Consider the following 16071-nt stretch of genomic DNA (forward strand, 5'->3'; position numbering starts at 1 on the left):
AAAGAACAAGCAAGGGCAACAAATGAATTGGAACCAAATTCACTCAACATTGAATTTAACCTTTTCCATCTGGATTAAGCTTTCAAAATTAATCCCACAAATTCTGCCTGAGCATACTAAAACTAATGAAAATGATACATCAGTTTCACTTTCACACAGTATTTCATTTTGGGGTTTGCTACCATTACAATCACAGCTTACACACTTCACTCTCTAAACCATCATCACCAAAACGAGAGAAGACGGGTATGAAATACGCAGCCCTTGTAACACACGTGGAGCTCCTTCACCTTGCCAAAGAGACACAACAGGCATTGCCCTCAGCAGCAGCAGAGGACCTGCCAGCCACCCAGAAGCAAGGCAGCTGGCTGCTTCTCTATTTCCATCAAATACCAGTTTGACCAGTGTACAATTCATACTTTCTCTTCAGTTTCATTTGAATACACTGCAAAACAGTCGCTCCCTTTTAGTTTGTAACTGCTGCATTTTCAATGAGAAATTTCCTCCGTAGGTCAAAGCACGTCCGAATTCTAACTACGAATTGCTGGGCATATTCCCTAAAATTGTAACATGGGCGTTATACTAGTCTTTGGATCCGTGGGAGTAATTTGGGGTTTTTTTTAAATCATTGTAAAGTAAGATATGAAAAACCAAAAAGGCTGTGACAAACCAAGTGTGTGCCCCTTAACAGTCAGGAAAAACGCTAATTCCTAAGCACCACAGAAAAATCTCACACAAACTGAAACGCAGTTTCAGGCAGCTGTGCTTCCGCGCCTATTGGCAAGGCACAAGCAAAGGAGCACGTTACTGTTTCTATTAGTGAATTAAGGCACAAACAAGAGGCAGAGAGCTAACTCACATATAAACCAGGTCATTAAATCACCTTTGGGGCTTCCAATAACAGGGACGACAGAGCGCGTTACTTTGGCTGATACTGACGTCACCTGTCTGGCTCACGCAAGCGGTTGCACCGTAGACAACGGGACCCGTCACCCGAGCAGCACAAAAAGAACCGGGCTCTGCCTGAGCAGAGAGCCCAAGAAGCAAAGCCTCACTGCTCCCTGATTTTCATAACAAAAAATGCAGTTCTTTTCAGAACTTGAATGAAAGTATTTAGAGTAAGAGTGCTGCCTGATGCTGACTACCTCAGCTACGAGGGGGGCTCACAGCCAGTCTCCCCTAACAGACAGACACAGCCAATCTTCCAAGGCACAGAAAGAGTAGGATTAACACTTTAAAAACCAATCACATTCATCAGAAGCCACGTAGAATGCTACGTGTTATTCCTCCTTGTGCATAAAGGTAGTAAATACAACTCACCCGACCTCTCTGCAAGACACCTTGCAGACCTTATTTCCAGTGAATTTCCACAAATACTTCAGGCAGAACTCTCACCACAGGTTAATTTTGCTTTTTCTGACAAGCACAAAATTGTACGTGTATTTCATTTGGCATATGAAAAGCAAAAATTAGTTTGAAACTTCAATCTATGTGTGGACTCTGCATTCACTCAAGAGTAGACTTCCAAATCCCTACAAATGGAAATTTAATTGTGAAATGGGCAATAAACGATTTTCATTGTTTCTTTTTTGAAACTATTAACTGTAGAAAATGTAAACAAGAAATAACACCTTTTGATACTGTATAGAGCGATGCTAGAGATTTTTCACAGTAGAATGTATTTGGCAAACAGGTAAGCAATTACTGCTTTTCCATACATAATATGGTATTCTTCTAAATGGAATCAAATCGCTGCTGTCGTGATGTGTAACAAATGCTGCAGGAAGTGCTGATAAAACAAATGCTGCTGAAAAGCATATAATAAACCCCTGAAAACCGAATGTAGCAGAATAGAGCCTACTCTAAAGGAATACAAGTTCTGCATAAAAAAAAGATAGGCACCCAACTGACAGAAGATATAGAAAACACAGGGTTTTCCATTTAGAATAACAAAAATGTTAAAAGGGCATTTGGATTAAAGCTTTCATTTGCTTCGGCAAGCCACGAAGTACTTGAAAAACAAACACGCCAAAATAACGAAAAGCCATGAAGCAGTTAGCCCTATCCGTGATGAAATATATCTGTTGTTCAGAGACCAAGGCAAAACCTGACCCCGCTCCCCACAGCATCTCCCCAGCTTGCTGAGCGTGCGCGTGGGGAAGAACTCGGGGACGGGAACGAAGTTCACTTTTCCCATCAAGTCGCATCTGACTTCTCCAGCCTCCCGTGGGGGTGGAGTGATTGAGAGTCCCAGGCGTCTCCTCAAGTGCCTGCCTTCCAAGGATTTCCTCGTCGACCTGATGCAATTCATTCACAAAAGCGGAAAAGAAAGGAAGAGGAAAGCTTGCATGATGCCAGCCTATTTAAAGAGTGACGCTATGCCACCCCCTGCCAGCGCCGGTGGGCTCAGCAAACCTGTGGTGCCTTGCGCTCCCCGCATAAGCCCTGGGATTTCCTCCCCGGGCAGGAGAACTTTGCAATCAACTAATCCGCCGAGGATGCTACGGTAGCAGTCATTCATTGGACCCATCAAGAAAGCCGGTAACGACGCTGCTCTCAGGATGGCACGAACGGCTGTTGCTCAGATGCCTGGGCTCTGCCACGCAACCTTTACCCTGTCTTACAGCGGGCTAAAATGAGAAATATCAGCCGTTCCGTGCAGGGTGGTTTGCACATCATTACTTTGTATTTTTTGTTAACGTACACTTCGTGGCCTTACCTAGTCTTCTAAGGTAGAAAGCCTGAGTAGGCGAGCAACTGGGAAACTTCCAGCATACAAAGGCTTTAGAAACACCTCTGTTATCCACAAAAGCTAATTGGGAAATTAAAGAGAAGGTGAAGAAAGACTTTATGTGAAACACCTGGACAGAAAGAGCAGAAGTCTACTTACTCTTCTCCTATTATCAGTATTTTAATGCTTGCTTTTACCTCGGTCTAACAGAACAGTAATGAAGTCATGTGCAATTTCCACATCACAAACATTTATTTATATATATAAAATACTGTACACGTACACATTATATACGTAAATTACATGGATATACTTGCATTTACTTTGCATATCCATATGTAAAGCTATTAAAAAGCCTACTAATAAGAGAAATTCACAGTGGTTTAAGCATACAGCCTAGTTAACAAAGAAGCTCTGTAACTAATACTCCTCTAGAGGACAATTTAGTCAGCAGGGCACCAACTCTATTCTTCTTTTATAAGTACTATCAGATCTATGATGCCTGTAAAGAACAGAGAGACCTTACTTACTGCATCTCATTCAAACCAAGGCACCTTCAAGCTACAGTGCTTCCATTTATCTTGTTGGAAAGTTGGCAGGTTAGGTAATTGCTGGGATTCTTTTAAGGGGCTGAAGTCCCTGTACCCTAAGGCATGCCTTAAATTTTGCCTTTTTCAGAGGCTTTTTCTGGAACGCACTCATTTCTTCCAGTAAAATGTACTAAGTCTAGAATTACCAGAAATCTCTGGTTATACAGATCTGTTTCTTGTAATCTGATTATTCTTGTCCATGGTATCGGTATGACTATATTGTCAAATGTGGCACCAAATCTAAGAAAAAATGAAGGATAAAATAATGTTTTTCCCCTGTCACAAATCCATATCACAATTCTGTATTCTCTATGCCAGCTTTACATTCTATATTATTCAGGACATCCCAACCTGCTTTGAAAGTTCATTTCTAGATAATACCTTGATTACAAACTGAAATGCCCCTGCACAGCATTTATCTCTTTTAGCAAAGGGTTTTATCTCTGACTATCTTAACTTCTAGCTTCACCTTCCACCTTTATTCTCGTCCCTCTGACAAGTACAAGAGCAAAAATGAACAGGATCGCATTGTACTTGGGATTATAATGTTATGCCTTCCTGGTGGTACGATCTTATCAGACTGACAGGAGAGCCAGTCTTGAAACAGCACACCAATTTACTATTGCAACACGGCCAGCAAGGGGTAGAAGGAAGCAAACTGCTTATACAGAGCTAGGAAACCCAAAGTTACTCACAAAGACAGCACGAGAAAAAAAAATACACACACCCATATATAATATAATAATTTGAACTTATCCAAGGAATACACTTAGATCCAATAAATGGCAAAAAGGAGACTACAGCAGCTCGATAATACCACCACAATTTTACACACAGAGTGTGACAGGATTAGAGCATTCTCCACGGAGCCAAAAATTTACACCGCAAACACTTTACGCAGTTGCCCATTTTGCTCGAGTGTCTCAGCAGACATAAACCAAGATTCTACTAAAGGGATCCCTTGCTAAATACCTACAGTTGGAAAATGATGAGCACGTTCTCTGAAATCAGTAAAAAGGGAAAGTGTGGAGCAGGTCTAGTATGTACACGGCACGTTGCTTACTAAGCTTCTATGCTGCTAAGTTACACCCTAAGTTCACCAACAGGTTCCTGTAGTCTGGGGCTCTCCCGCAGGGACTGAATGGAGCACATACACCCTGGGATTTATTTAAACTTCCCAACTATTGCCTATTGGCTCCTTTCTGCTCAGGGAGCAGAAGAAAAGCAGAGGTATTCTGTAGATATTAAAATTAAAGACACACAAAACCTCCCAGTCTCCAAGAAGCTGAAAACCCCAGACTCTACCCTACCATCCGTTTTGCTAGCAGGAATTCCCGCGCGACGCGTAGGGAACGGCAACAACCGACTGGCTGCAGCATCAAAGCCCTGCTCGCTCCGTTCAGGCCTTCCTGTGGTATTTTTATTAGGATGGAGGATGGTGCTGCTCTAAAGACAGGATCCTGCATGAAACATCCATCTCCTTAACAGGAATCACTGCTTTAGAAGTAAAATTATATATACACGCAAACATATTTTACATGTAAGTATGTAAATATATATTCAAGCAGACATACACTCTGCTATTGTTTTGGAGCCATGGGGGATTATGAACAATATGCTCTGTAATTGAGATTAACTTTGAACAAATGATTTGGCTGACAAACACACATACGCACACAAAGGGAAAACCCACAATAGCTCTGTTTAAATTTCAAGATATTTGTAAGACCTCTTTTCATCACAAAGCAGCCTGTAATAGCATGTTTCAAGAAGTCTTCCAAAGGCCCTGCTGGTCACATTGTCGAGGCAGTGAGCGAGCTAACAGCCTCCCATTGCCTGTGCAACCGGAAAAACACACGAGCACAGCAACGATAGGGACCACGAGGAAAATCCTTTTGTGTTCAAAGGCTGCTATACCCCGAACAGGCGTCTGCCTTCCACACCAGGTACATTGCGACCCTCGGCCAAGCAAGCCAAACATATCTAATGCACATCCTTGAAAAGTTTTTCTTTGACACGACACAGCAAGGCTGCCATGACATTTTTGCCAAAGTGCCTTTTACACCCCTTTCTGAAATTAATTTGGGGATGGAAAATAAGGCTCGTTCTCTGAATGTTGTTAATTAAAGGTTTGGAGAAGGCAAAGTAGACAAGATCACTTCCATTTCAAACATCTCCTTGAGGAAAAAGCTAGATTTTTATTGACAGACACAACTCTACCTCAGAAAATGCTATTATAAGGAGAGGATTTGTTTCACACTAAAAAATTTCCTTGCAAGACAAACTCAAACTTTGATAATATTTGGGTAGAGGGACTTTTTAGTCATGGTACTTGTCAGTCTTACCTCATTCCACTTCTAGATGTTTTAGTGGTTTTAACCGGATTTTTAACTTTAACCTCTATGTGGTAAACTATTCATGCAATACTCTAGATGAAGGAAATTCTAAGTATATGGTAAAAACGCTAGCTGCTTGCACTAAACTTAGTGACAAAGCACCACTTGCTGGGGAAACACATTCCCTTCATTTTGCAGATCTCACATGCTTCCCAAAATAACTCAGTGACTGAACTGCGTTGCAAGGGCTCTGATCTGTATCAAACCCTTTCTCTGAAAAGTTTTACAGGGAAGTCCTCAAGGATGCAAAATCTTTTCCCCAAAAGCCCTATACTCACTCAAGCAACCGAGAAAAAGCGTAAGCAAACAACGTGGTACCAATGCTCTGCCTGCTCTCTTTTCAACCTATGGAATCCTGGAATTACATCAGTCTTCAAGAAATTATCTACAAAAAGCCAACTTGGAAAATCAGATTCAAGTCACAGCTTACTGCCTAATCGCTAAGCAAATGACTGTTTTGGAGAGTTCTTACTTGTAATTTGGATATGAAATTCATTCCTAGTCTTAAAAAATCCTCCTGATTAAAAGTACACAGAAAACATTGTTTCCAAGAAAAGTGTTAGTCCTAATAAATAAATACTTGCCAAGAGTGGGGAAAGAGCAAAGGAACATTTGCTTTTTTGATTTTTAAACAGGTTCATTAAAGCTGGTATGAATTTTGCTGCTGACTTTAACTGACTTGTTTTTTTCTCCAAACACCCAGTTAATGGGAATGTTTCATCTGCCAAATGTAAGTGATCTTAGGTGGACTTGCTGCAAAGTCAGAACCAAGCAGTCAGATCTTCTCCCTGCTTCTTTTCCTTTTTTAGGTAACTCCTGGTCCTACAATACGAACACCAAAGTGTACATGATGAGCTGGTGCAGAGCGCCACTGGCTCAGATCTCCGATTAAGGACCTGAGCTGTTGGGACCAGGCAGACTGTGTAGGAGAGGCTGTGGCCAAAGGCACACCTCCTCGCGCACCCCTGCAACGGCACAGCCCGCCAGGGTCAAGTGATGCCACCAGCCTTCCCGGCTGCCTAGGTGGGACTGCCACCCCAACGAGGGATATCATTTTGTTCTGCTGAATGTGGCAACTCACAGCAGCGCCCAATTCCCGGTTCATTTAAAGAAGGAATAATTCGCTACATGAGAAAAGGATCTGTGTTTGTAAGACAACCTTAACTAAAAATAAAAGTTCTTGACCTGTGGATACAGGTGTCCAAGACCAGAACGTGACATGCCCGTATCTGTCAGACACAGGATGAGAAGTTGTTGCTAAGATGGATATAGTCATACTTCTATGCATACACTGATCCACAATGGGATCTTATTTACTTGTCCAAACAAGAGCTTTACAGCAAAAAACAACTTAGGGCAATTAGAAATTCAAAACTGACACAGTAGCTTCGAGGAACCAGACGGAAGCCCAGACAACCACACACGTCCCTGCCTGTACTGAGTGCCGCTTGTTACGGGGTCTGCAGCTCCCTGGCAGTTAACGGGAAGGGGGCTCCTGAGGTGTCCAGCTGCATCAGGAAATCTCCTAATGGCATAAAAAAAAGTCGCAAGTTTACAAACATCGACTCCCATGTATGAAACGATAAATACTAATGACCCATGTGCTATCAAAGCAAATTGACAAAGCCTAACAAGGACTGTAAACAGGTAAGACAAGCAGCTTGTCTGATAATGATAGTTTTTTATATCAAAAATAAACAGTAAATCTCCAGAACAGAAACACAGTAGCACAGTGTCTCTCAAGATATGAACTACACTGTTTATTTCTGAAGCAGAATGCTTAGCACGTAGAATTTCTGGAAATAAAATTTAAAAACAAAAAGCCATGAACCCTTAGGAGCCATTTGTTTCTTCAGTACTGTAGCAAAGAAAAATTCTCAGCCAACAACTCTTGTAACTACAGCATCAGCTATTTATCATCAATAAATCATCAACATTTAAAATAACCAAATCAATGAAAACCACAACAAATTGCCCCTATGAAGAAGAAAGAAAAGTTGCATTTGCATAACAGCAACCTAATAAAATTTAGTTGTACTCATACTGCATCCTATCCGTAGTTTCCTCAGGGCCAATCTTAACCATCTCCAAACACAAAATCCCTTCTGTTAAAACTTAAGGTTTTTTCATATAAAGAACAACGAGGTGACACATAACAACTTCCTTCTTTTGCGTCTCTTTGGATTATAACCATTTTCCAGATCACGTAGGGAGAAGATAGACTAAAGTGGCAGGATGAAACAGAGAGGAAGCCGACTGAAGGAAAACACGCACTGATCCAGAACCTTTCAAGCTCTCTGGGGCTCGTTATTTTGGGGATCACCATCCTCCTCCCTCTCTGCAGCAAGCTTTCAAGGGCCACTGGGCGACTCCCCTGCTTGCGAACCCAACCTGCTTTCCTAGCTGTGCTTCTGGCCACGTTGAATCCAGTATCACAAAGCCACAAAGAAAACACCACACACCTGCTATTCCCCCTCCTGTTACCTACTTGCTCTGGTTTCAAGGCTGATGTAGAAAGAAATCAGACTAAGTAAGCAAGGAGGGGAGTACTGAGCCACAAGACAAGCATGGATTTGGGCAAAAGCACATGAGAAAGAAGAAGACATTACCAAAAGAACATATGGGTCAGTAGGTCTGAGAGAGACCTAAAATTTTATCTGGAGCAACAGCGATACAAATTGGAAGTTGTTGGTTACTCCCTTTATTCCAATTAGGCCGACCACCATTCTTTTGGAATCTTGCAGCACATGCAGTCATAGACCATCTATCTTGAGATATGTATTCAAAAACCTGAGATTTTGCAGGTGTGGCTCAAGCAAAAAGGAGCAAACACTACTTCAGAATACTGTAACGTGAGATTTGAGAAAATTCACACCACATCTATCCTGTGGGCAGTATGCCCACACGTGACTGCAGTACAGAGATTCTCAATAGGTCTATGCAGGGCAGCTCATGTAGAAGCAGCTCTTCAAACATGACCACACAACCTCACACGGCTTAATGTACCTTACTGTTTACCACTACAGACATACCCTGAGTCACAACACACCTATTTTGCAATTATAAGTTAACATCTTTCCACATGTGCTTCTCAGACTATCCCACATTGCATTCAGAAGGCATCAGCCATGCTGTTAAAAAGTTTGCACCTACAATACTATCTGATTTGAAAACTGCAGTTGAGAGAACAGAAAAAGTGTTGGTCCAACAATCAATCGCCCACTGATCACTGAAAGCAGATCTTTTCATCCCACAGGAAATTAGGCAAATTGAGAACAAGTGAGCTGTTCTGACAGCCCAAAGCTACCTATGTGTGGGCCACGATAAAGGCCTTAAAAAAGTGATGAACCTATACACCCATACGCCCAAGGTTTAAAAGTTCTTGATCTACAGCACGTGCCTTTTTTTTTTTTGCATATTAATATCCGTTGTACAGTTATGGTTTGATAAAGAGGATGTCCCAGCAGGTTACCATGGGAATAAGGATCTACAAAACATAGTTTTTCATTAGCTTAAGACTTGTGCATGCATTGTACTGTCTCTCTTTCTTCTCTCTCCCACAAAACCCTGTAACCAAATACCACAATCCAATGAGATGGTAAATAAGCCACAGACACATCTTAAACTTCAAAAACACAGGTGCTCCAATAACTTTTCATCTCTTCCTCTTGAATCAGAAGCTGAAAGGAGCAGAAAAATGTATACACCAAACAGAGTGATAGATGTTAGAAAGGCTTCCTTTTTACAGAACTAAACAAGGTGACTTGCCTCAGAGAACAATGTTAATTAATTAATTAAGTCTTATTTAACAAAACTGGTACAAACCAGATATGCAGTGTTACACTGGGGCATGAGGCGGAAATGAGTGTCGTAACATTTACTGTAGTAAATTCAGCTTCACTTGCCACTCCAGACTCATTCCCTCAGCATCACGCAAGAATCTCTCATCCTCCTCCCTCTTTGTTTCTTTCCTTCTTCCCAGCGGCGTGTAGTTCAACAACCAGTAAAGCACAAGCAAACGGGGCTGTGGTCGCTGTGGTCGCTCTGACTCGACTTTGCTCCACACTTCGCGCCACACATACAAACTGCTTGCTCCTCTCTGAGTTTTATGGGCCACAGCAGTAAAACCAAACAATTACGCTTCAAGAGCAGTTCACTCAACCCCTCCCACCTCTTCATTTTTCAGTAACCTGGGAAAAAGGTTGGGAAATGAAATCCAAGACGGCAATAAAGCAGAAAATAAACTTTCAGATCGTTTCTTGCACATGCCAGCTAGAACCAGGCTCCCTCATCAACCCAAATTCTGGAGTTCACATCTCCTCGCAGTAATTCAGCGCTGGTTGGGTACGCTATTGTAAGAAATAATTAAGCGGCAAGGGAACGCAATATTTTGAGATGATACGGCTTTAACAGACTTGTGTAGAACTCAAGTTTCAGAAACCTCTATATAAATTTCAAAAGGCTTTTGAAATCCTAGAAAAGTGTCTCGGTCACAGATTTCTTTTGAAATAATGTCTTGATTACCCTAGTAGGAAGGATAACTTGTAGTGCTTCAATTAAGCTTTAAGAAAAAAATTCTGAAAGGCCAATAACCTCCCCGTCTACTGTTCAGTATGCTGTCCCAGCCACGGATTACAAACTTTGCTTTTGGGGTGGGAAGAAGTATCTCGAGGCAAAGATAATGACATGGCTGTCCTGATCGTTGAGTGCATTAAGCTAATCTTTATCCAAAAGGTTCATAATTTTAGGTGTAGTCTTGAAATCCAACGAATGAGGAGAAACGTGGAAGAGTCACTACAGAAGTGTTAAACCATGTAGACTATGCAATCGACAGAAAAAGCAATATGCCAATTACTACTGTTCTTTAATTAATAAATTACAGAAAGGAAAGACTTCCATGGCGAATTGCAAAAGCCAGCTTTTTGTGAGTTTTTGAGCATGCTTCAAAGTTGTAGCTTTTTTATCGTAGAGAAGACAGGGAGTCCTGAGATCTTTTAGATAAAGCTTTCAGTAGGTTGTTCCTCCAAAATTTTCCTTGGCTTGAAGGGAGGAGGTTGGTACACAGAACTACCGATTCAATGTAATGCTAATAAAAATGCTCTGAAAAAATTCCAAGAAAGCATGGGTAGGATGCTCAGCATACAGCAATTATGATTGGCAAAAATGTAACTGCTGCTCCATGGACCACAACAGGTGGATGCTTGGTGGAGCCTTACTGAGCAGGGTGCTCCCATCCGCCCTGTTGCACAACGGTGCTTCACCCAGCCCTTCACCCGAGGTGGGGTGCCAACTGTCCTTCCCCAACGCCTGCAAGGCCACATCCCTGCTGTGGCTCCCTCCAGCAAGCACCACTGCAGTGCCATGGCCTGCAGAGACAGCGCATTTGGAACCGACTGGTAGGAAATATTTGCAAACAAGAGTATCAGAGAACTTTTATTTCCCTACCGATCTCTATTCTAGTTGAATTGAATTTTGAGTGTGTTCATACATGGTGGGAAAAAACATGTCAGGTTATGCGACAGAGAAAAGGTGGGAAAAAAGGGCCGGTGCTGGAAGCTTCTTTGAAAGAGGGTCTGCAAGGATTTTGTAAGGCAGTGATCCCTTCCCCTCCTCTCCTGCTGCTGCTGTTCCTCCATGGAAACCCCATGTCACACGTAGCAGCCTGAGGAATTGCAGCACTTGTCAATGGCTGCAGCCTGGTCCTTGCAAGATGAAGCAAAGAGAGACTTCAGCCCTGCCAGACCTTCAGGTGCAGCCCTACCTATTGCTGATTCTCCATCCTCCAAATCTGTGTCTCAGCAATGAAGCACAGCTTAGGGAGCAGGGCTGAGAGGTCTGCTGGGGAATGCGTGTGATAGAAAAATAGGAAAATGGCAATCTGCGTCAAGGCACGGTTTGTAAGAGCTACAGCTCAAGAAGAATATGGTTCTTAACGTGATGAAAGTTTTGCTCTGTGGCTTGTAAGGTTGCTGCTGCTTTGCTGCAGTGCTGCCTGAGCACTTGTCCCAGTCCCCCATTCGCAGTTGTCTATGCTGAAGACTACAAATAGGGCCAGCATTTCTACACTGCTATCTTTCTTTAAAAAACCCCTACCTATCTCACAACTTCTAAGAAGATCTACCTGATGGAACTATCAAACCAAAGCTCATTTCATCCTCTCAGTTATTCTTCAGACAGACCACCAAAAAAGAGGAAAAAAGCAAATCAGTAAGTTGGGATCTTCACAAAGTCCCAAAATACTTCTGAAGAGTGCTTGTCAGAAGAAACAAATGTACCAAAGGAACAAACAGCCTTATGAATTAAGTCAAGAAATAAATAAAGGGAAAACATGTGAAAATTTCAACAACCGTGCCAATCTGTTGCGAGCTGTACCCGTGCCAGTGAGCGGCCTCGGGGCACCGTAGGATTCCTCAGCGCAGTGCCAAGCTCCAGCAATATTGTTATGGTTAGAGAGGAATTTCTCACAAGAGCTAACAAAGGCAGAAGGTCATAAATAAACACAGCAGGATAGCCTTGTCAGTTCTCATTATTAGCGCTGCAGGCACTTGCTTTTCTATGGGCTGCTTGCAGGTTCATTTAAGTGTAAGAGCTCCTCCTCAGAATTTCACATGCTCATAAATAAAGACAACATTTCTTAAGAAAGAAAGGCAGACCTAAGTTGTTTATTATTATTATTTTTCATGCATACGGGAGCACATGTGCGTGAGCTGCTCGTGCTGTCTGCAGCCGCCCTGTCCATACGCACCCAAGCGTGCTTCCCGCACGGGCCAAAAGTTTACGTGCAGCTAACTCCGAGCTGCAACGTCCTTCTACACCGGCCTCCGTAACATCGCGCAGGCCTCCGTCAGACTGCGGCCATAATGAACAAGGAGAGCCTTCCTACTGTAATAATGGTCACCAGAATTACATCTGGGCAGGAAATGAGGCTGAGCTCCTAAACTGATCCTGAAGTGCATTATACAACTAGGAAAGCACAGCTGTGTGATCATTACTGCAATTAGAAAATGACATTCAGTGTTAACTTTCCTTTGTTACTGAATTTTGAAACAGAGAGGGCAGTACCAGTAACTCTAGGGGTACAATTCTGCAAAGAAGGGAGGGGAAAGTTCTTAAGATCTCAAGTGCTGCTCCTTCATCTCCTGTCAGAAGTTAACAAATGGCCAAGTGAAAACATCTCATCTCTCCCATACACATACCTACCTACCTATCTCTATATATTCAGGTATAAATGAGTGAGCTCTGTGTAAAACTAGATGCAGTTTAAATAAATTAACACTATCATGTAGTGCATACTGATTTCAAGTTGTGTATGTAATGCTTTTCAGAATATTAGGGGAAATTTAGAGATCAGCAATGCTCTCTCTAGAATATTTTTTCCCATTTATTATGCTGGAATAAAAAAAATGTAAAGACGTGAAGAAAGCTCAAAGGTTCATAACCTTGGAAGCACTGCCATTAAATTAAAAGTAGGTAAATGAACAGGCCTTATGTTACAGTATACAGGGGATACCAGGGGATGCCTGGCAGCTGCTCGGTCACCATCCCTTCCAATACGAGAGAGGTGGTAGAGAATGTAATTACTCACCTGCCAAGAAACCCCAAAACACTGCTCCCTCCTGTGAACTGTACTGAACACTAATGCACCAGTTTGTTAAATGGTCACGTCTATCTTTCTAGTGGGCTAAAATTTGACCAACGTTATCGTTACTATAATCCGTGCTATCTTGAATTCTCACCTTTTAAAGCAAATTGCATGACTGACAGGCAAAAGCCCTGGTGCCTTGTATGCTTTCTGTGTGAAGCTTGGGAAAATCATTTTCCTTCCAGTTTGCTTCCTACCCCATCACCTGCTATCAAAGGAAGTCAGGCTGTTAGTCCTGACACGCTACAGCGGAAAAGCCATGTTCAAAGAACTGTTTCTCTCAGCTGCGGAGTCCTTCATTACACACCATTCATCATTATCAACATCAGCAGTTGTTGGAACAGCCCTTATGAATGAAAAATCTCCCTATTTAACTTTTAGAGCCTGCCAGTCCGCTCTCATTTGCCTCCGTGCTCAGGCAGGGTTTGCACTTGGGGCAGCGGGCTGCCGGCCATGCCGCGGGTGCCATTCCACGGCTGCCCACCCTGACAGGAGGAGAGCAGCCTCTCTCTTCCGCCAGCTGGTACGCACGGAGCCGCTTGCCAAACTGCTGACCCTTTCAAGCTGGCTTCTACCGGGCACAACAGCAAAGGTGCTAGGGAAGCCGCCTTCTTTCTGCTCACCAGCAACGGTGTACTTCTCGGCTCCAGCCCGTGTGAGAGGAAAGAGCTGCGGGAAGTGGAAGGAGCTGGAGTAAAGGATAATAGTTTCCAGCTGGTCGGTTCCTCGGTCTCCCTCAATCAGTAGGCAAGGTGCCATCGTCAGGGCACGGGGCAGGCTGTAATCCCCTCTGCAAGCACAGAGATGGAGGAGCTTCTCTATTTCTAGCCTCTTCCCTGTGCCGAGTTTCCCCGACTCGCCACCATCCTCCTTTGGGCCTCCAGGTCCTGCACGGGCACCGTGTCAGCAGGCAGCTCCTCTGCCAAGCCTGCCAACCCGCTGCCGCACACCTGCATTCCCAACCAGCGTAGCGGGGCCCCAGAGCCTCATCAGCTAACGAGCAGGTTATCTGCTGTCTGCTGCCAGCACGCTCGGGGCTGCGCAGCCTCCAAAGATGTTGTCCCCACCGCAGGCAGCGTGCAAACCCGCTGGACACCCTGCACAAAGGGAATTTTTGTCTGATAAAACACAATCTCTGCTAAATTTTCCCTTTTCCTTCTTATTCATAAATCATCATAATTACAAGAAAACAAATGTGTAAGCTATGGTGGGGGAAACAAAGGGCCCATAATAAACTATTTTCAAAGGATAGATGCACAAACCTTAACATTTTTGTTCCTCCTTACCTACAGAGTAAGATATAGGAGAACCGGGGTGGGAAGACAGCCCGTTTCGTGAGCCGCAAGCCATGAAGTAGGCCATCTGCGACCTAGCACGGTTCTCCTTGTACGATCTGTCCCTCCGCAGGCAGAGAGAGTGGCGTTTCACGTTGACTTCTGAGCTGTCCAAGTCTTCTTGACCTGTGGATCTCAAGTCTGTGTATTTCTGAGAGCAGGATACCCCAATCGAATTAGTACTCACATGTTTTTTCCTTGATTTTTTTTCTCATTAATATTTTAAAAACATTTACCTATCAGACACATTGCAATTAGTTTATCTTCTCTGATCAAAACACGTTTAATTCTGCAGAAACACTCCTCTGCCACCAATTTCAAAAGGAGAGCTGGGTTTCAGCCCACTCACTCAAACGTGCATTTGTGTTAATTCTTGCGTCTCACTAATTATTTCAGAAGGGGAGAATTCCTTACACAAGTCAGAGAGTGACTTAAACCTACAAAAAGCTGCATGCTATGAACAGTGGTGGACAGTCAGAGCTGAGGAGAAGGACGTTTCTAAAGGGTCTCTGCAGTGCTCTGGAGTCGCAGTGAAAAGAACTTCAGATTTCAAAGGTTCATCTTTTTTTTCTTCTTTTCTTAGTACAATCTGGTTTATTCTTCAGTGTTTGTCGTTACATTTTGGTAGCACGACACCCATGGCTTTTTGGCATTTTTGGTATCTTAAAATTATTTTACATAGTTACACACTTGGAATTATGTAAAACTTTACAACAGCCTTTCAAGGGCTTCAGATTTCTAAATTAAATCATTAAATGCTTTCTCATGTTCAGTGGTGTATTTCATTGCCATAGATGCACTACTGTGGAGTTTTTCCTCTAGGAGCAGGAAATACTTATTTTGTACAGTCTGAAAAAGGTCATTTTACATTTTTTAAGTGTGTGAAAAAATTATGCAAAGAACAGTTGAGGAAGAGGAAAAAAGAGCAGGAGGTATATTTCTCATAAGAATTATGGAGGTGTTTTCTTGTTATAAAATATCATTTGTTATTTTTCAATCAAAGAAAACTGCAAGGAAAGACTAAAAAGGTTGAAGCAACTACTCTGAGAAATTATGAAGGTGCCAAAAGATCACAAATAGCATGTTAATGTCAGAGTGTTGGCTCCCGTTGACTTCTCACAATTTTAATTTTGCTTTTTAAAGGGAGAAAAGAGGAGAGAAACAGAGAAGGCGGCATTAGGCTAAATCCATCCTGCCTAGCTTAATTTTTTAAGCTAAAAAGCCCAAACTGTGTCCATGATCTGTATCGGTTTGTGCCTGACCACTTCGGCCGTCCCTGACACTTGACCTGCTTCTGAAAAGCAAGAAGTCCAATTTAAGTCGACGGTCCTATGGGGAGGTAATGGTTTGACCCTTGGTCCTTCCACCGCAACCATTC

The 16071-nt window shown here is 42.8% G+C and overlaps 1 protein-coding gene across 8 annotated transcripts in view; it reads right to left on the reverse strand.

Annotated features, from left to right (window-relative positions):
* The window catches only part of ARID1B (AT-rich interaction domain 1B), a 336150-nt gene that overhangs the window by 101926 nt on the left and 218153 nt on the right, over nucleotides 1–16071 (reverse strand). The gene's annotated exons all lie outside the window — the stretch shown is intronic.

Source organism: Grus americana, chromosome 3, assembly GCF_028858705.1.
Source record: "Grus americana isolate bGruAme1 chromosome 3, bGruAme1.mat, whole genome shotgun sequence".
Taxonomy (NCBI): domain Eukaryota; kingdom Metazoa; phylum Chordata; class Aves; order Gruiformes; family Gruidae; genus Grus; species Grus americana.